Source organism: Boleophthalmus pectinirostris, unplaced genomic scaffold (assembly GCF_026225935.1).
Source record: "Boleophthalmus pectinirostris isolate CB_2022bp ecotype Guang Dong unplaced genomic scaffold, ASM2622593v1 HiC_scaffold_14, whole genome shotgun sequence".
Classification (NCBI taxonomy): domain Eukaryota; kingdom Metazoa; phylum Chordata; class Actinopteri; order Gobiiformes; family Gobiidae; genus Boleophthalmus; species Boleophthalmus pectinirostris.
Window position 1 is genome coordinate 20,150,909 of NW_026571047.1, and position 21,605 is coordinate 20,172,513.

The 21,605-nt window shown below is 39.6% G+C and overlaps 1 protein-coding gene across 2 annotated transcripts in view; it reads right to left on the reverse strand.

Annotated features, from left to right (window-relative positions):
• Nucleotides 1–21,605, reverse strand: part of sema4gb (sema domain, immunoglobulin domain (Ig), transmembrane domain (TM) and short cytoplasmic domain, (semaphorin) 4Gb) — a 118,113-nt gene that overhangs the window by 78,208 nt on the left and 18,300 nt on the right. The gene's annotated exons all lie outside the window — the stretch shown is intronic.

Below are 21,605 nucleotides of genomic sequence, written 5' to 3' on the forward strand. Positions count from 1 at the left end.
GTAAAATTAACAGAACAAGGCTTTTTGTACTTAAAATATGAAAATACATCTTGCTACATTGATGATAAGAAAAACAACTCTTTGCAATTAAATAAGAAACCAAATTTAATGTTGCTTGAATTAAGAAAAACACACATATTCTATTGGTACATCATTTAAATTGTCAAGTTGAATCTACTAGTAAAATTTTCTTAATTTAAGTAATTTTAACTTATGTAGATATTTCTTTTTGCAGTGTTAAGAATATTGAACATAATACTAATTTTGAGTAACTGTATTGGGCTCCAGTTACTTTTTCATTTGGTGGTTTCCTTGTATTTTCTAAAATACCAGAAATACACAGCAGAGCATTGCAAAATACATTTAAACGCAGCTATTCACTATGCTGTAACTAAATACATGTTCAAAGTATTCTTCCCATCACTGTATGTGGGAAGAATACTTTGAATCTAAAACCAATGTGCCAGACAATAGGTTCAATATCCAAGAAAGAGACAATACAATACAGTTCAATCTTTATTAACAACACTGGTTCCTAGTTTCTAAAAAAAAAAAAAAAAAAAAAAAGTATTAAATAAAGCATTGTTTTTTTGTGTGTACCACCTTGTGACCTATGGCATGTTTTTAATCAGATTTTTACTATTTACACCAGGGGTCACATACCTTTTCCTTCCAGTGAGATACTTTCACAGAACGAAAATACCAGAGAGAAACAAATTTTAGTGTTCTTTTGTATAATATATAGAGTATAACATGGTATTTTGAGGACTTTCACAATTCAAAAGACAGAATATTTAGTTTTGAATTGTTAATTACAAACCTTTGGACGGCATGCACATGCATAGGTGGAAGGTGTGAGCCTGTACTGAAGAAGTAGTGCAGAAGAGACAAATGTTTTTTATTTTATTTTATTATACTTCCATGAGATGGACCAAGTGTGTCCCTAATTGGCTAGCCCACCTGTCAATCACAGCCGTCTGAACTTGGATTCAGTCTGTATTCCAGAGAAACACTGAAGGACTCGCTGCATTATATCTGCCACATTTTGCTAATAAATAGTTACGATTGTGTTTGTGGTCACAATTTCAGCTGACAGTGCAGAGACTTGAGGAAGTTAAAGGAGAAGTTATAGTCAGGTCGGAGAAGCCTGTCTCCAACTCACTTCCATTCAGAAAGAATTGCTTAAGTTTTCAGTGATGTCTCCAGACTTATTGTCTGTTAAATTTATCGCTGTGATGCACAACTTTACTTTTCAGATGAATTACAGGGAAATTAATGGCATTGGCAATCTTCACTGACATCAGCTCCAAGAACCTGTTTTTTTCCACAGATACAGACTGGAGTACTAATTACTCTGCTGTTTTTAGACATCCTCTCAATGTTCTTACTACACATCAATTACTTTTTACCAAGGGTAAATACAAACATCCTAAAGCTATTGAAATTACTGTTGGATTAAGGGAAGGGTGGGGGAGGCGAATGGTTCACAGGACCACAGGACAAATGGTTCAAACTAGGCCTGCGAGATTAAATCGAAATCACAATATGAATGGACACAATTTGCAAATCTGCAAATTTTGAAGTACCATAATTTCCTCCACAAATACAAAATATGTTATTCTGCATAAAAAGCTGCTTAGATCTGTACAAAAATGTTCTCATGTGATTCTTGTATTAGTTTGTCAGTAGTATTTTTGTCAATTCTTCTGGGTGTGTTTAAAATGGTAACTTTATGAACTTTGAACAGAATCCTAACTGCAATCACAAAGTTTGTCAGAAAATGTTGCAATTTTACATTTTTCCTCTTAATTGTTCAGCTCTATTTCCAACTTCATCTGAGTTCAAGTTCAAACATGTGATCTTGCTTACTGATACTGACTAAACTAGACTTAAACTTAGAAAAAATTTATTGATCCACAAGGGAAATTATTTAGACACAATAGCTCACACATCACAATAAATATAAGAACAAAGAGCAAAAATGTATGGTAATAATAAACTGAAAATAAAGAGCAAAAATAGCCAGAGTGATGTCAAATAAGACATAATTATTATATATAAATGTGTATGTACAAGTAGGCTATATGCACTAGTCCACCTCAATGAGACAGGATGCAACATTACCAACAACATTAGCCTCACAAGCTAAAATTGTATTTATGGACCGTACAGTAGACTCTAAATATATGTGAGCATTGCAAATAGGGAAACAATACTATCTGCAGCCAGACCCAAAAGTTTGCAGACAACTTTGAATCTGACAGAGAGACAGCAGAACAAGATGAAAGAACGCCAAGACTTTCATCCCCAAAACAGAAATACAGGCACCTCCCATAACACAGCGCGCACAGATCTGGGGTTATTTATGTCCTGATATCAGTGAATCCCCCAAAACTCGCTGTCAAACCCACATCTCAGCTCGATCAGATGGGAAAAGGATGACAGCAACACAACAGTCTCCATGCGCTAAAAGGTCTGACCGTAAAAAAACTGAGGGAGACTGACAATAAACAGATTTTATAGCAAATGAAAGAAGAAATATGATGTCTAAAGATGCATTGTGTAACTTTTCGGTTTGGGGTCCGTCATCTGTTTGTTTCTATGGATATGTCATTGCACTGCTTGGAATGTTCCACGGTATGACAACCAGTCTGCCTTACATTTATTGAACTATACGTGGTTTGATAGCTCAAAAATACATGGAAAAAGTCTGACTGTGACTGGGGTTGCCTCTTCACAGATCTGATCTGTAACTTGGTCTGGTTTGGTCTCCATGTAGATAGCAAGATTTAATGCCATACTGTGAATAGGGTTGGGCAGTAATATGGTATTACAGTATCCCACAGTATTAAAAAGTAGCAACAGTATCAGTTTCATTACCATCATTGAAAAAATCTGCAGCACATAAAGACCTAATATAATAATATAATTTATTGATACCTAAAATTGTTTGCTCAGCACAAATGTATGTGTGGTTGTATTTTCAATTTAATGCTATCATGATTTAAAACTAATAGTCTCTATAATGTTTCTTTTAACTGCGTGGGGAATGAGTTTCATTCCATTGTCACGTGACGCTCAAAAGGAGACCAAGACAAGATGGCAAGTCTGGCCTCAAGCGAGTTGGTCCCCAAAAAAAATACTAGTACTTTTGCAATTTGGCAGCATTTTGGCTTCATGTGCACATATTTGTTTACGTTTTACAAAAATGAAACTTAAAACCACATGGCTCATTTGCATAAACTATTTGCGCTCTTTGTGTTGCTGATGCGGTTCAGCTTCTGTCGGACTAAAAGACTTGACTCGGTGGAATATGAGTGTGGATGTGCGGCTGATGGTGAGTCTGTTCTGTGTGTGTATCATGTTGGAGATGGTTCATGTGAAACTTTTCAGAGATTATAAGTCTGCAGGTCATACACATAGACCGTTTAACGATGCGGCTTCTAAGTTTACCAAAGTTGTACTAAAACATTTTGGTAATACAGTAATACTGTATAACCTGGTAAAATCCTGAAAAGGTTTAACAGTATCAAAATTTGGATAACGCCCAACTGTGAAACATTCCAGACAAAGCAATAATATCTCCACGGATAAAAGCAGAAAAGTTACACAATGCATCTTTAAAAGGCAATGTTTTCTGGGTTTTACTGTTAAACTACCATACACAGCTAGATCATTATTTATTGATATAAAAGGACTTAAAAAGATGGGTCTATTGACTTTCTGTTCAAAACTGGAGAAATTATTCTTTGCTCCACCTCATAGTGCCATTTCCTTGTAACAAGCTGTAATATAATAGGTCTCATTAAAATATGGTGAAGAAAATACTGTAGGTGTATTAACTCTGTACAACATATTCTATTTGAATAAATATTTGCTGCTGTATTGTTAAAGGCCCTATGTTACCCTATATAACACACTTGGAGTTGTGTTTAGTTTCATTCACACATTTGAGTAATCCTTTAGTCTGTCTACATGTGTGTTAAACATGTGTGTATGAAACACAACCCCGGGTGTGTTTTGATGAGGAAACAGCATTATAACATAGAGCTGAAAATAGTTTTTTGTTGTTGTTTGCAGTATTTTTTGCTTTTATTTCACAATATAAACACCTGATTTAAGCATTTCTTTCTGCATAAAAACACTGATTAAAAATTATGATTCTTTGCCTTTTGGTTTATATGTTAATTCGTTTTTTAGTTTAGTATGTGCATATAGTTAACAGTCAAGAGTCGTATCTCTAGCTGGACTAAAAATACCTTGATGAATTAGGCTCTTCTCACTTCCCTAATCTTCTTTGTTGTGACAGTTATTGTATTTCCAGTATCTATCCAATAGCACAGGCCTTAATGCTAAAGCTGTCATGCCAATACCTCTGTTTAATATGCTGTAGTTGTAGTTGTTTGTTGAACTTGATGGAGCAGCTAATTGCGGACATCAGTGGTCTGTCCCGATCACGCTGCGTTACACTGTAATTACAATCCAGATTAGGCAAAACAGACCACAATTACCAGGTTTAAAGTGATATGTTGCAATGCACTCATGTAGAAATGTGACAATAGCTTAGAATGGTAAAAGACAATATTGATTATAGAGTAGGGGCTGAATGGTTTGCAAAGATGGAAAAGAAGAAAATTGACTGACATTGTGTTTTCAATTAGATTTTCAATTTATGTTTAAAATGTTCAGACACTACATCCAATTACATTCTAGAGAAGATGGAGAGAAGAACTGCTAAACCAACACACAAATCCGCATTTCAAAATATGTTGGTAGAGGTGTGGAGTATAATTTTATCTTTACGTAATGACATCGGGTATGCCTTTTTGTTTGCAGAAGAAAATATATTACTTAAATCAGTGATCCCCAACCTTTTTTGTGCCACGGACCGGTTTTATATCAGACAATATTTCACAGGGTTGGGGGGGCTTATGGGAGGAGGCAGTCCACACGGCATGGTTAAGTCCTGGCTAAATCCTGTTTTAGTCCTGATTTTAGACCTGTTTAAGACCTTGATTTAAACCTGTTTTAGACCTGTTTTAGACATGGTTTAGTCCTGGTTTAGGCATGGTTTAGTTCTAGTTTAGGTCTGGTTTAGTGGCGTAGCCCACGCAGCGTACGAGAGGGGGGCAGTACGCGCTACGTACAGGAGAGTGGGAAGGTCTGCGCAATGTACGGGAGGAGGGACGATCCACGCGTCGTATGGGAGGAGGGACGGTTCACACGGTGTACGAGAGGAGGGACGGTCCGCACGGTGTACGGGAGGGGGGCCGGTCCACATTAGTGTATGTGAGGGGGATCCGGTACCAAACAACCCACGACCTGGTACCAGTCCTCGGCCCAGGTTTGGGGACCCCTGACTTAAAGGTCCTATATTATGCGAAATTGACTCTTGTGAGTTCATATAACAATGTTGTTGCCTCCTGGAGTTGTGTGTTTCGTTTCATTCACATACAATCTTTTATTATTAGTCTGTCTACACCTCCAAAGCTCAAAATGCTCAGTTCCACCTTGTGATGTCATCAAGCGGTAGTTTTCAAGTTAACAGCTACAACTTTTACCTTTTATTCAGTAGAGATTGGGCAGTTCCAGGGTTGAAATCATCCAAATGTTTCTAGTGAACATGTATGGAGTTTAAAAACACAGTGGAGCACTTCCTGTATTACCATATAACATCCCATTGTGGAGCATATTGTTGTAGCCTATTACAAAACATCACTTACCCAACAAAATAAGGCGGTGTTGGCTAAGACCATCCTTCCCTCTCTCTTTATTGATTATAGGGGTAGTTTGGAGTATTTATTTGTCAAAACAGAGTTGCCTGACAAAGTGGTGACCTATTCTGAAGTCTCACCAATACTGTTTGTCAACTTGTCATAGCAGCAGACAGTTCTCACTGCATCAATATTTCAGCTATGGGAGACTAGTGCCTACAGAGTCTACAGTCTCTACAGTGTCTCCAGTCTCCACAGAGCTACAAGCACCAAAAGGCCAGTCTGACAGCTGCAGGGCAAGAGTTCACAACTGCACTGTCAACCATTAACTGCACTACGGGGGAAAAACAGGCAGTCAAGAAAATCCAACCGCATACATTGTTTTAGTAGATAAATATATGTTTGTACTACAAGTGATGTCGTGAAGTGATTGGGCAACTAAATAAATAATAAATGCAGTCACCAGTGTTGGGAAGTAAATGAATACATGTACTGAGAATAATGAGATACCTGCTACAGTTATTTTTTTCATTTGGTGATATTCAGAATATAGTTACTTTTTGAAAATCTAAGGAATATATAACTTTATTTGATTACTCAATTTCAGCTTCAAACTGCAGTGAGAAAAATATAAAACACTGCTCCTGTGGTGAGGCAAGTGTGATTTTTTCTTCTCTGATCAGCGATAAATAAATGTATAACAAACAGTGAAACAAATATGGAGCTGTTTTTTAATCGTATGTTGCGTGAAAACATTATAATTTAAATGCAAATGTGTGACAATATTCAGAATACAGTACTCCAACTGAATCTGTGTATCATTCGTTCATTCATTTTTCAAAATAAACCAGGACGAATCAGGTCTAAAACAGGACTGAGTCAGGACTAAACAAGGTCTAAACCAGGACTAAACCAGGTTTAAACCGGTCTAAAACAGGTCTCAGTCCTGGTCTCAGTCCCGGTCCGAGTCTTGGTCCGGTCCCAGTCTCAGTCCTGGTCTCAGTCCTGGTCTGGTCCTGGTCTGGTCCTGGTCTGGTCTCGGTTTCCGTCCTGGTCCCTGTCTTGTCCCGGTTTCCGTCCTGGTCGCTGTCTTGTCCTGGTCTCAGTCTCAGTCTGGTCCCGGTCTGGTCCTGGTCTCAATCCTGGTCCCAATCACCCGTCTATCCGGGCGCACCTCCGGGCCCGTCCCGACACTCAGTCCTGGTTTAGTCCTGTTTTAGTCCTGGGATCAGTCCTGGTTCAGTCCGTCCGTATGCATCGCAAAAGTCCGGCATCGCAGTTTAAGTCAAGGAAACAGAAAATGGCCATTATCTGTTTTTTTCCATTTTTCATTTAAACACAAAATCGAAAACTCTAAAAACGAATCATTATCCGTTTTTTGGTTTTTTTTTTTTTTTTTTTCATTTTGGTTTTGGAGACAAATAATAAAGAAAACTGTTTTTTCGTTTTATTATTTTTGGTTTTATTTTGAAAAACGAATGAACGAATGGTACACAGATTCAGCTAGACCATATTTCCTCATCTAATTAGCTAATTAGCTCCTCCTTTCAGACAGATATAAGGCAGTGTCCATTGGCAATCTGACCAGAACTGCAAAATGTCTTCACTCAACAAACTTATGTCCAGTTAACAGAATAGAATTTTTTGTTTTGCTATGTAAACATTAACAACACAAAACTCTTCTTATTGCTATAGTATGTCTAACTTGATCACTAAACAGCATCTAGCAGCGGTTCATAGCACAAGTCCTTGGCACCAATATTGTCATCATCTTTTTCTTGCTCTACATCTTGTCCTTGCAGTATTTCAGTGAAAGACCTAAAGTCCTATGAATTAATGAGTTCTCACACTATAGCAGCAAAACATACGATAAATCCACCCACATGTCCCTTGAGTGAAGTTATTGCAGCATTAACATACTACATCCATCATATTTTCTGCCCACAGTCCACAGAGCAGCTCCAGAGCAAATGTGTCATCTTTACAAGGCTTTCTGCAGCCCACTGTGTAACATCTGTGGAGTTATAATTGGAAAAGCATATTGAGGGTGTGGGCTGGACTGGGTACACAAAGACTCATTATGCTGTTTTTAAGTCAGATGCCTTTCCGTACTCCATGTATCAGTGCTTTGGACTGACACTGATGTTTGAAGTTTGTTTGCCGCTGTAGTTGGATGAAATCAGTCAAAAAATACACCAAAATTTTGCTGGTGAAATATAGATACATGCTTAATGATAACTGATATATTTATAATTTAATGAATTTATGGCACTTTAAAGGTAACCAGGTTGGCGCCACCTAGTGACTCCGCTCAATTTCATTTCTCTCGAGTGACTAGGTCAGGAATTGGAATACACTAGACGGTTCGCAAAAATCCCAGAAGTGTGAGTCCAGGCACCAGCCAATCAGCGAAGAGCCATACATTCTGTGTTGGCAATGATTCCCAAGATTGAGGATTTAAAGCAGAAATAAAGAGAATGTTTAGTGTATTTTATCAAGGGGAAAGACATTATTGTCCTTTTTCCTGCGGGATTTGGGAAAAGCTTAATATACCTGTTAGCTCCGTTAGCGGCGAAATAACAGCGACTGGTTAAATAAAAAAAGTACCCACCTACCGTCAAGCAAACGAATCCTAATGCTGTGAGGTCAGAGGGTTTCTACAAAGTGAAACCAGCTGCATTGTGTAACTTTTCTGTTGGATGTTCTGTGAAATGTTTTTCTTCATGGAGTTACTGCTTTGTCTGAAATATTTCACAGTATGGCATTAAAACTTTCTATCTTTATGGACACCAAACCAGCAAGTTACAGGTCAGATCTGTGGAGAGGCAACCACACTCACAGTCAGAATACCTGTTTTTCTTGGTATTTTTAAGATGTAAAACCACCTGTAATAAAATAAATGTATGTATGTATGTTTAATGTCATACTGTGGAACATTCTAAGCAGTGTAGTGACATATTCATGGTAACAAGAACCAAAAAGTTACACAGTGCACCTTTAACCACTACTAATAACCCAGTAATTAAACATTATTTTTTAACTACTGCATGCATAATACATTTACTTTGGTTTAAAAAATCTGGTTAATAATTGAAAATGTGCCCTTTCTTACACATATGTATGCAAGCGGCTTGAAACACTGAGAATTCATACTCTCAGTTACTTGTTATGCCCCTATTGTGTGAAGACTGTGTCACCTTCAGCTTTGTTAAGTACCTGATTAGCATTTGATTTGCTTGTTGTGGTCTTTGTCCATGGACATGCTTCAGTAAACAGGTGGTACATTAAAGGTGTGTGATGGAAATGTATATTGTGGAAAGGTTTCTCTCAATCTGTCTTTGTGTAAATGAATGTGATTTCTACCTGAGACCCAGACCAGTCATTAGCATGTGTAAAGGCTCAGCAGACATAACTGTCCCCACACTCAGGAAGCTCTTGTTGTACCACCTGTCCTCAAATGTAAGTTAGTCTGGGGGAGATGGAAAGACAGGGGTCTTGGGAGAGGGTGTTGGTCTCTGGTCAGGGCAGGCTTAGGCCCTGTCCATATCTGCTGTAACAAGAATAAACCTTTGTCTGTATTCCAAAAACTCATCAGGCTTCGCAAAAGGATGAATTATTTATCATCATAGATACATATTTTTTTCCACAACAGGTGCACTGTGCAACTTTTCTGGTGGAGGTCTGTTACCGACATCTCCATGGAAATGTTATTGTTTTGCCTGGAATGATCCATGGTAAGACATTAAAAATATCCATCTTACATTTATTCATTACAAGTATTTCTGTTGTTCAAAAATACAATAAATACAATGACTAGGTGCGACTCTCCACAGATCTGAATTGTAATGTCAAGTAGTGCTGTAAGTGCTTACCTAGATAAATAAACAGATAGATAGATAGACAGACAGATAAATACAGTCTAATCCAGGGGTGTCCAAACTTTTTTCATCAAGGGCCTCATATCTAAACACAGATGTGGCAGAGGGCCGATCAAGGGCCGTAGACTGGAGCTCAGTACAGTGAATAATTAAAATATGTGCATGTTTAACACATTAGAATGAGCCATCAGTCTTTATTCATGCTAAGATCCTTAAAACCACACACTAAATACTAAATATTAACTTTATCAAGGTAGATTTAAAAAAAACAAAACTTGCAGTAAAAACTATTTTTTTAATTGATGCAAGGTAATTCGGGCCAATTTACAGGCCATAGTTTGTTGGTGCCTGGTCTAATCTACACTGAGGACCCAGCAATAACATTTCTATAGAGATATGCAGGTAGTGGGCCCTCCACCAGTAAAGTTGAGCCTCAGCCTTTTCACCATTTCTGTTCAAAGAGGGATTCTATTTCTTCACATAAATATCCTCCTTCTCTCCCCTGGCAAACTATAGGCGGAGAGGTTTCACTCTAAAACTCCTGCCTCTGGGGTTGGATTTAGTAACTCAGAGTAAGACAAATTCTCAGTATTTCAAGCCGCTTCCATCATTTGGAAATGGTTCTGGATGGGAGCCGAAACGTCTTGAGCATCTACATTACCCCTGTCAAGGAAGAGTCACTTTTCTGTTAGGGGGGCTGCCAACATCTTGTCTCCATGGAGATGCTATTGCTTTGCCTAAACGTATATGTCCATGGAGAAGTGTAGGGGACGCCATCAAGTGACACCAAGTTACAGGTCAGATCTATGGAGAGGCAAAACTGCTCACAATAAGAGAGTGTATGTTTTTTTGTTTTTTTTGTTTTTTTACAGCTGATGGATTTCCAACCAGCAAAGGTACATAGAACACCATTAAAAGTTCGATTTTCTTTTCAAAATGGTCTTTTCAAAATCATCTCTACTAAGATCTAAGCACCCCCCTCTGCAGCACCCTCAGATCACATGACTTCACCCACCCACAGCTGACGAAACACATGCTGACACACGTGCTCCGTCTGCACCTCCTGCCTCCCCCGGTGATCGCAAAATGGGTCAAGGACGAAGGCTTGAACAGGCCAAGGAGAAAAATAAAAATGTGTAATGGTAGTTTGAGCTCAGACTGTGTAAGGGAAAAGTGCCCACAGTAAGCAGAAGAACACTATATGATTTATTATAGACTATTTGGAAGATGTCTGTGAGCTGTCTGCAATGTAAGCCAAATGAGGGATAATAGCATAAGGGCAAAGAACCAGGACTAAACCAGAATTAACCCAGGACTAAACCAGAATTAACCCAGGAGTAAACCAGGTCTAAACTGGTACTAAAATAAATCTAACCCAGGACTAATGTAGGACTAATGTAGGATTAATCCAGGACACAAGGGCTAGCCCGGGTCTAAACCAAGACTAAATCAGGACTAAAACAGGATTAAACCAGGACTAACTCAGGACCAAACATGACATAAACCAAGACTAAACCAGGACTAAACCAGAATTAAAACAGAAGTAAACCAGGTCTAAACTGGGACTAAAATAGGACTAACCTTGGACTAAAAAAGGACTAATGTAGGACTAATCCAGGACAAAAGGGCTAGCCCAGGTCTAAACCAGGACTAAAACAGGATTAAACCAGGACTAACCTAGGACCAAACAAGGACAAAATCAGGGCTAAACCAGGACAAAATCAGGACCAACCCAGAACTAAACCAGGACTAAACCAGAACTAAACTAGGTCTAAATCACCAAGACTAAGCCAGGACTAAACCAGAATTAAACCAGGAGTAAACCAGGTCTAAACCAGGACTAAAATAGGACTCACCCAGGACTGACACAGGACTAATGTAGGACCAATATAGGACAAAAGGGCTAGCCCAGGTCTAAACCAGGACTAAAACAGGATTAAACCAGGATTAAACTAGGACTAACCCAGGACCAAACAAGGACAAATTCAGGCCTAAACCAGAACTCCAAGACTAAACCCGCACTAACCTAGGACTGAACCAATATTAGACCCAGGCTAAAGCAGAACTAAACCTGAATAAAGCTAGGACTAAATCAGTGCTAACTCACAGCTAGGACTAAATCCAGACTAAAGCCAACAGGACTAAACCAGGACTAAACCAGAAGTAAACTAGGTCTAAACCACCTCTAAAACAGATCTAAACCAGGACTAAATCAAGTTTAAACAGGGCTGGATCATATTCAAGCCAATACTAGTAGTTTATCAGTCTACAGCATATGTTATAATGTTATAAGGACTAATTTAGAACTAAACCAGGACTTCAGCAAAACTAACCAGGACTACACCAGGATTAACCCAGGATTAAACCATGTCCAGATCACACCAAAGCATCTAAATGCAGTCAGAAACGAGGATCACACCAGGTCTAAACTAGGACTAAAACAACACTAATTTGAAGTCCTGTGTGGATTTTAATCAGATGGAGCAAACATAATAGTGATTGATTTGGTTTTCCTGCAGGCTGCCTCCAGAGCACTTATAAACCCTTGTAAATGAGGCTTAATGACAGATGAGAGAGGACCAATCACAGTTAATCGAGTGTGTGCCCTTTTCATTTTGTCTGATAAATAACTTCACTCACAAGTAATCAGTGCTACGCCATCGACTGCCACTGTCACGCCGTAAGCAACCTCATAATTGCAGCATTAAAAGTTCCTCCAAATTATTATTTTAGGCCGCTGCACCTGCTTTAAAGGTGCACTGTGTAACTTTTCTGGTGGAGGGCGTGGCAGTTGCTTGTTTCCATGGAGATGGTTATTGCTTTGCCTGCGGTGTTCCAAAGTATGGTGTTAAAACTTATCAATATCCATAGAGACGAGCAGGAGAAGCCACCAGGCCAGTTTACAGGTGAGATCTGTGAAGAGGCGACCCCACTCACAGTCAGAATGTATGCTTTTTTGTTCTGAGCAATAAAAACACTCATAATTGAACAAATAAATTAATCTTATATACGTTTAATACCAACCATATTGTGGAAAATTACAGAGAAATCAAAAGCATCTCCATGATAGTGGAAAAGTTACACAATGCACCTTTAAAAGTACTCTAAATCATAAAATACTTAAATGTGTACAGTGTAACTTTTGTGGTGGAGGGAAAGCGACCTAGCCACGCTGGAGCCACCTAGTGCCTCTGCTCAATTTCATTTCTCTCCAGTAACTAGGTAAGGAATCAAAATACACTAGACCAGTGATTCTCAACCACTGTGCTGCGGCACACTAGTGTGCCGTGAGAGATCGTCAGGTGTGCCGTGAGAAATTATCCAATATCACTTTTTTTAAATTTAAATTTATTAATTATTACCTGCAAACATTATGTCATTGTCGAGTGTCCGTGCTGTACTTACTACAGCACGGACACTATACTACAGTGTAGTATATAATGACTGGCAGAGTGATCTAATATTCGTCCGGGTGGCAACAGGCAGCTAATTGCCTCGTTCCTTTAAAACAGGGGTGCTCAATACGTCGATCGCGATTTACCAGTTGATCGCCAAGGTCGTGTGGGTAGATCGCTGTGTCTCGTCTCGGACTCGCGTTTGGACTCAGTCTTGTCTGTCACTCAAGGTCTGACACTCTGTCACTCTCAGTCAGTCTCAGTGACTCTACGGCACTCACGTCACTCACAGGTCTGACACTCCAACAACCTGTGCCTCACGCACGCCGCCCCTCACCTTTTCACACTCTCACTCCTTCCTGCATACAGCGAACACAAGCCCCTTCCACAGTGCGCGTTGATTAGAAGAGCAAGACCAAACCTGAAGCAAAAACCAGTCTAAATTTGTATTACAGTGTTGGCACAAAGCAGGTCTACAGCATAGAGCAGATCTACAGAACAGACCTCCTGCCACATTTGCCTGAAGTTTGTCTAACAAAAGTGCACAAATGCATCTGTGTTTGTCACGATGTGCGTTTAATTTGGTAAATGTGCAGAGGCCTGGTAAATATCACTGCAAAACCAGAAAAGAATGCAACTCCAGTTTGGAACTTTAAAAAACAGGTTTAAAAATCTTCCTTCACTTTTTTCAAAGTTTTGTGTAAAGTGCCAGAGGAAGTTCTCTTAAAGAGGTTCTCAAACTGTGGGTGAGGGTCCAAAAAAGGGGCACAGAGTGTTTCAGTGCAGTTTGCTTGGCTTTGTATTAGGTAGATCTTTATGACTTGGTCATTTTGTAAGTAGCTCGTATGCTGAAAAAGTGTGAGCACCCCTGCTTTAAAAGAATTAGTAACGCATGTGCGTGGTGACAGTCATGGAGACGTTTTTAAAACGGACGAATGCAAACTCCGAACTGGGCCTTGGACAAGATTCTGACCCAGAAGAAGAGCTTTTCAAGCTTAACTGCTATAAAAACTAAAAACAGAGAGAGACTGAGAGCTGTTGATGAAGAGCTTCGTGTGTGTCTTTCTTCTATTCCTGCCAGGATATCAGCTTTGTGTTCATCTAAACAGGTGCAGGTCTCACACTGAGTAAGTAGAAATTAATGTAGAAATTATATTGTAATTAAATATACTGTATAGTGTCATTTTGTAACATTTTGGTTAATGGTGTGCCGCAAGATTTTTCCAATGTAAAAAACGTGCTCAAAAAAGGTTGAAAAACACTGCACTAGACGGTTTGCAAGAACCTCAGAAGTTGTAGACTGCGCACCAGCCAATCAGTGAAGAGGTGTGAAGCCATGACGTCAAACTCAAGCACCTGTCTGGGTCCCTTTTGTGGTACAACACAACAGTAAACAAAGCAGTTGAGATAGATGTAGACGAAGACAGACATTCTGTGTTGGCAACGACTCCAGAGATTGAGGATTTAAAGCTGGAACAAAGAGAATGTTTGGTGAATTTTCTCAAGGGGAAAGACGTTATTGCCCTTCTTCCCACGGGATTTGGTGCATTACATACGTCACAACCAAATAGCAGCGATTGGTTAAATAAAAAATGTACCCGTCTGCCATGGAGCGAATGAATCCTAATGTTGCAAGGTCAGACGGTTTCAGACAAATCTGAATTAGGCTAACAGCAACCTGCTTGTCTCCCTAGAAATGTTCCTGCTTTGCCTGGTGTGTTGCACAGTATGACATAAAGCATATTTGTTTCCATGGTATGAGCCACCAGGTCAAGTCAGATGTAGAGCCCGACCGATATGGATTTTGCTGTGGCCGATATGAAACCGATATAATGGGAGTTGGCGCTGCCGATAGCCGATATAATCGCCGATATATTTAGTGATGTAAAAATTCACTGTAAATGTTGAATTGTTTAAAAAACTTAGGTTTGGCTCTGGTGGATTTTAAATTGGGTTTATTTAGGCAACATTTATTGTTATTCTGCCTCTTTACATCATATTTACAGACAGTGGGTTGGCTTAATGGCATTTTTGCATCACATTCTAGACACTAGTGATGGGTATTCCAGTTCTTTTTAGAGAACCGGCTCTTTTGGCTCGGCTCACTAAAAGCTGCTGGTTCTTTTGGCTCCCGAGTGGCTCTTCAGATTGTTTTGTTGCAAGCAGGTCTAAAGCACGTCTAAAGCAGGACTGAATCAGGACTGAACCAGGTCTAAACCAGTACTGAAAAAGGACTAAACCGGGACTTATTTATTTTATGCTAAACTACAGTCAAATATGCTCGTTTTTTTTTTTTTTTTTTTTAATCCTACGTACACGCAAATTTCTCAAAGTTTCGTTTTGAGCCGCTGCCGCTGTCAAACCACGAATCACGCAGCGTGAGGAGAAAAAAAGTGAGAAAAAGAGAAAACACGGCTCCCAATAAGGATCAGGCTCCCGTCGTTCCCTTTAAAGAGCCGGTTCTAAGAGTCATTTCGTTCGCGACGGACCCATAACTAGTAAAAGAAAGTAGCGCTATTAGCCTTTAGCCGTAAATACGTGCGCGCCGCAGTAATTAATTATATGCGCAAATGTCATATAATTCACACTCTATTCACAGCTCATTTACATATCAGTGCAGGTCCAGTAGCAAATATACGGCCAATATAGTCACTTTAGAACAAGAGACCAATAGAAAACAGTCAGTGTGTTTATGTGCGGGAGCTACAGCAGCTAACCCATAACAAATGACAAAAACTAGCTTCAGAGTCGACATATTTCCAACACTCACTGCTCATACAGGCTCCTCCTCACATCACAAATCTGCACTAATAAATGTCCTTTTAATCCAGACTCAAACCGATTGTCCGTAAAAAGAATATAATCTCAGTGTTTGGATCTGTGTCTGCAGGTGTAAAACAAACACACGTGAGTGACGCGACCTCTGTGGTGTGTTCAGGGACAGTACGGACACACACAGACAAATGACTCCGTAGATAAATACTGATGTGGAGCCACATATTAGGACATTTATCTGTCTGTAAATTGGATTAAATGAACAGAATGTAGAGAGTCTAAGCTTTATAACGAGGTATAACATGCCCACGTGAAATATCGGCCCTATCAGCAAGCATATCGGCCGATAGCCGATATGCCTAAAGTTGCCCATATCAGCCGATAATATCGGCCAACCGATATATCGGTCGGGCTCTAGTCAGATGTGTGTAGATGTTACCCCTGTCATTACATCTGTGACATGTTAGTGTCATGTGAACCATCTCGCACTCTGAGGACCTCAGGGACCGGCCTCCTGTTGGTGCCCAGAGTCAGGACTAAACAAGGGGAGTCAGCGTTTCAGGTTCATGCAGCTAAAACCTGGAACAGTCTTCCTGAACATGTGAGACAGGCCTCTTCTTTGACGCTGTTTAAATCCAGGCTCAAAACATTTCTGTTTGACTGTGCATATAACTGAAAGGTTTTCATTCCGCACTCTTCTCTCCAATTTATGTCTCTCTTTTTAAATTTTAATCTTTATGATTATTTATGTTTTGATTTGTTTTTATCATGATTTTAATGTATTTCTTATTCTGTAAAGCACTTTGAATTACTTTGTGTACGAATTGTGCTATACAAATAAACTTACCTTGCCTTGCCTTGCCTTACCCTGCTTACAGTATAAATGCATGTTTTTCATTGAACTTATGAGCAATATAAACACATGTGACTGTACGAATGTAAGATTTAATTTAATTTAAATGTCATATTATGGAACATTTAAGGCAAAGCAATAACATTTCCAAGGAGACAAGGAAGTAGCGGACCCTCCACCAGAAATGTTACACAATTTACCTTTAAATAAACAGGGATACAACTTTTATTTTGCTCAGAGTCATCTTTGTGCAGGCTTGTTAAAGTGTAATCCAGAGATGATAAAACAGTATTGACGATTAGCAAAACAAAACATCCCTGACTAACTTTAATAAATGAGTGTGTCTTGCCAGATCAAGGCTAAATGAGGACTGCACTGCTAAAATGATATATTTTTTCACTATAATCTTTGTAATTTATGGCTATGTTAGAAAACCAAGACTTTCCAAGCATGCTGATGTAATCTCTCATTTGTCCAGGAGTGGTTCATGGTTCATGGTTTTAAAGGTCCTATATTACACAAAATGGATTCTTGTGAGCTTTAAACCACATTATAATACTGTTACCTCATCAAACACATGCCTGGAGCTGTGTTTTGTTTCATTCCACTCACACGTTTGAGTAATCCTTCATTATTAGTCTGTCTACATCTCCAAAGCTCAGAATGTTCCACCTTGTGATGTCATGAAATGGTAGTTTTCAAGTTAACAGCTTCTACCTTTAACCTTTAGTTCAGAGATTGGTAATTTCCAGGGCACAAATCATCCAAATCATACTAGTGAAGGTGACTTTAAAAACACAGTAGCACACTTCCTGTATTACAACATCAACTCACAAGGTGGACCAGAGTGTTTTCATTTTGAGAGAAGAAGGAGGATTTCTTTATTAAATGTGAATGAACCAAACAATGCATAGTAATTGTATATTGCACAAACAGAAAGATTATAATGGTAATTTGCTAGAGGAAAGTCTGAATGCTAAAACGTTGTACCAAGCTTGAATACAACTAAATATTATAATTACTAATGGACAAAGCATCGTATAACAGAAATGTCACCACACATTAACCTTTGTGCATTAAAAAATAAACACTAGCTCAACAAACTCAATTTGTTTTCTATTTCATATGTAATAATGTACAATTACCTTAATTTCTGGACTATTGAGCGCACCTGAATATACGCCGCATCAACTAAATTTGAGCAAAATTTTAAAACTGTACATATATAAGTCGCACCTGAATATAAACCGCAGGTGTCCACATCTTCAAGAACGTTTTCAAGTTCAGGCCGTCTGCTTTTATCGCCTCTGAGAGTTTTTGTCGTTTTTTTTTTGCATTGAGTCAGTTCGTCACGCTGCCGTTACTAACGTCTCACCATCGACTCACTGATACTGAGCTCACGTGCAGCAGCTCTGTTTCTTTCTTCCACAGCCACATCAATCACCTTTAACTTAAAAGCTGCATCATCTGCATTTCTTCGTGTGTTTTCCATGAGGAGGGTGTGTGTATGAAGTGCAAAATAACTGTTCAAAACACAAACAAACAAGCATCTCCCTGTGCATGTCTCCTGCAGAAAGAGTCTCCGTTCTGTCTGTATCATGTCAGTGTCTTGGAGGATTTCAGCAGATTTCAGACTCTCTCGGGAGCGGGGCTAGATTAATTCTATCAATCAGGTATGAGTGGATCTCCGACTACTGAAATTTGAGACGTTTCTTCTCACCATTTACACATGCGGGTAAATGGGTATCCCCCTCACTCATTTTGCAACATAACTTATTTTATCACACGGGGATAAACAATTTGAGTGCGCTGACAATATTGCTAGCTTGTGTAGCAACTTCATGTTAACCCTAGATCCATGTGTAAATCGCACAGACAGCGGCGTTTTCTGCACTCAGGCTGTGTGTATCCACTCTGTTGCCAAACCATAGACCGTATATATGAATGGACAATGTGCCAAACAAAGAATCTGTTCATATACATCTGCTGCATTGTTTTATTAGCTGTAAGGTTCAAAGTGTGAATAAAAATTAGCGGCTTATCGTCCGGAATTTACAGTATACTTGTGGGACTGGACGATATGGTGCTAAAAATCAGATTGTGATCTCATTTCTGTGACAGTCTACTATTTTGGGCATATTGTCAAATCATGATTCACTGTTTTTCAATTTAAAGCCGCTCTCTGCTCAAACACAGACCCTTTTTCCAACCCCTTCTCTAATTGGTTAACCTCTATAATGCTCTGGGTGAATGACAGCTGGACATAACTATTCACAGTGAAGGGTGAGATTACTTTATTTACCACAAAGGTGGTAGAAAAATGTACATGAATTGTGTTCTGGCTCCAAGAAAATTGTGGTATTTTTATTTTTTGCTATATTTTGCAAAAGAAAGATTGCTCCATTATATGTTGTGTGGCATTAGTTGCATAGGCAAGATAGGTCAAAACTTTGATGTTATGTCAATCTGCAGCTTAAACCTCCTCATTCTCCTATTTATTCTGCATTAAAACCCACAAAAAGAATTCCCAAGGCTATCATTTCAACTACCAGCTCTTCACTGAAATATCATGTCCAAAATAAGTGCACTAAGAGGGCTCCATAATTTCCATGAGTGTATCTAATGGAGGCTGCATCTCTGTCATCTATGAAGCACCATCTCTTTTGCTCGTCTCTCGACAGCTCCGCGAAGCATCCAACCGACCCACTCTCGCTCCCCCCGCACCCCTCTGCTGCACCCCCCAAACCGCTAATAATACTGCACATCCAGAGAGGAGTGAAAGAGCGGAGGAGTGGAAAGGAGGAGGAAGAGGAGGAGGAGAGAGAAGAGTGGAATAGCGGAGGGACGGAGAGGAGGAGTGAAGCAGGACAGAACTGGACTACAGCTAACCCAGGACTAAACCAGGATGAAAACCAAGATTAAAAAGGACAAAATCAGAAGTAAACTAGATCTAAACCAGACCTAAAAAGGATCAGGAGGAGTGGAGGAACGGAGAGGAGGAGCAAAATAGGACAGAACTAGACCACAGCTAACCCAGAACTAAACCTGGATTAAAGCAGGGCTAAATCAAGGGTGACTCTGGGATAGGACTAAACCAGGACTAAACCAACACTAAACCAGGACTAAACCAAGATTAAAAAGGGTTAAACCAGAAGTAAAATAGGTCTTAGCCACCTCTAAACCAGATCTAAACAGGACCAGGAAAAATGGAGTAACGGAGGAACAGAGGAACGGAGAAGAGGAGCAGGACAGAACTAGACCACAGTTAACCCAGGACTAAACCAGCACTAATCCAGGACTGAACCAGACCTAAACAGGACCAGGAGGAATGGAGGAGTGGAGGAACGGAGAAGAGGAGCAAAACAGGACAGAAGTAGACCACAGCTAACTCAGAACTAAACCTGGATTAAATCAGGGCTAAATCAGGCGTGATTCAGGGCTACGACTAAACCAGGACTAACCCAAGACTAAACCTAGATTTAAAAAGACTAAACCAGAAGTAAAATAGGCCTAAGCCACCTCTAAACCAGATCTAAACAGGACCAGGAAGAGCGGAGTAACTGAGAAACGGAGGCACGGAGAGGAGGAGCAAAACAGGACAGAACTAGACCACAGTCAACCCAGAACTAAACCAGCACTAATCCAGGACTGAACCAAGATTTAAAATAACTAAACCAGAAGTAAACTAGGTTTAAACCACCTCTAATCCAGAGCTGAACAAGACCAGGAGGAGCGGAGGAGTGGAGGAGGAGCAAAACAGGACAGAACTAGACCACAGCTAACCCAGAACTAAACCTGGACTAAAGCAGGGCTAAATCAGGGGTGACTCAGAAGTAAAATAGGTCTTCGCCACCTCTAAACCAGATCTAAACAGGATCAGGAAGAGCGAAGGAATGGAGGAATAGAGGAACGGAGGAACAGAGGAACGGAGGAACGGAGGAACAGAGGAACAGAGGAACGGAGGAACAGAGGAACAGAGGAACGGAGGAATAGAGGAACGGAGGAACAGAGGAAAGGAGGAACGGAGGAACAGAGGAAGGGACGAACGGAGAGGAGCATAACAGGACAGAACTAGACCACAGGTAAGGCAGGACTAAACTAGTACTAATCTAGTATTAAACCAAGATAAAACAGGACTAAACCAGAAGTACACTAGGTCTAAACCACCTCTAAACCAGATCTAAACAGGACCAGGAGGAGTGGAGGAACGGAGAGGAGGAGCAAAACAGGACAGAACTAGACCACTGCTAACCCAGAACTAAACCTGGATTAAAGTAGGGCTAAATCAAGGGTGACTCAGGGCTAGGACTAAACCAGGACTAAACCAGCACTAAACCAGGACTGAACCAAGATAAAACAAGACTAAACTAAAAGTAAACTAGGTCTAAACCACCTCGAAACCAGATCTAAACACGACCAGGAGGAGAGGGAAAGGGGATGAGAAAGAGGTGGAGGAGAAGAGGAGCGAAGCAGAATCATCCAACAATTGTCAGAAAGTTGAAGTTCGTATTATGGGAGGAAATGAGTTTAAAAGTACAACATTTCTGGTGCAGGGTCCATCAAATGCTTGTCGCCATGGAGATGTTATTGCTTTGTCTGGGATGCTTCACAGTATGGTTTTGTTTTGGATTAGTCATGCACAGAATCACAATGCTTATTTAAAAAAAATTAAAAAAATCACTTACATATTTTTCCCAAATTCCCAACATTTCTGTACAGCCCTCTACTGTAATATTAATGTTCACTGTTCATGACATATCACCCACACCAAGATGAATCACCATCAAATACAAAGTGAAAGGTCACAATTAGACATGTCTGCAGTTACAAAGGAATTATAATCAGGTGAAATCAGCTCCATAGGGTCTGTCGTCTATATATAAAACCCAACTCTATCATTTAGACCATATAACTGTGTTCTGAAATTCATGGGATTAGTATTAGTTTTGCAGTTCATTTTTCAGTTTTTCATTCCTATATTCTTCCAAAT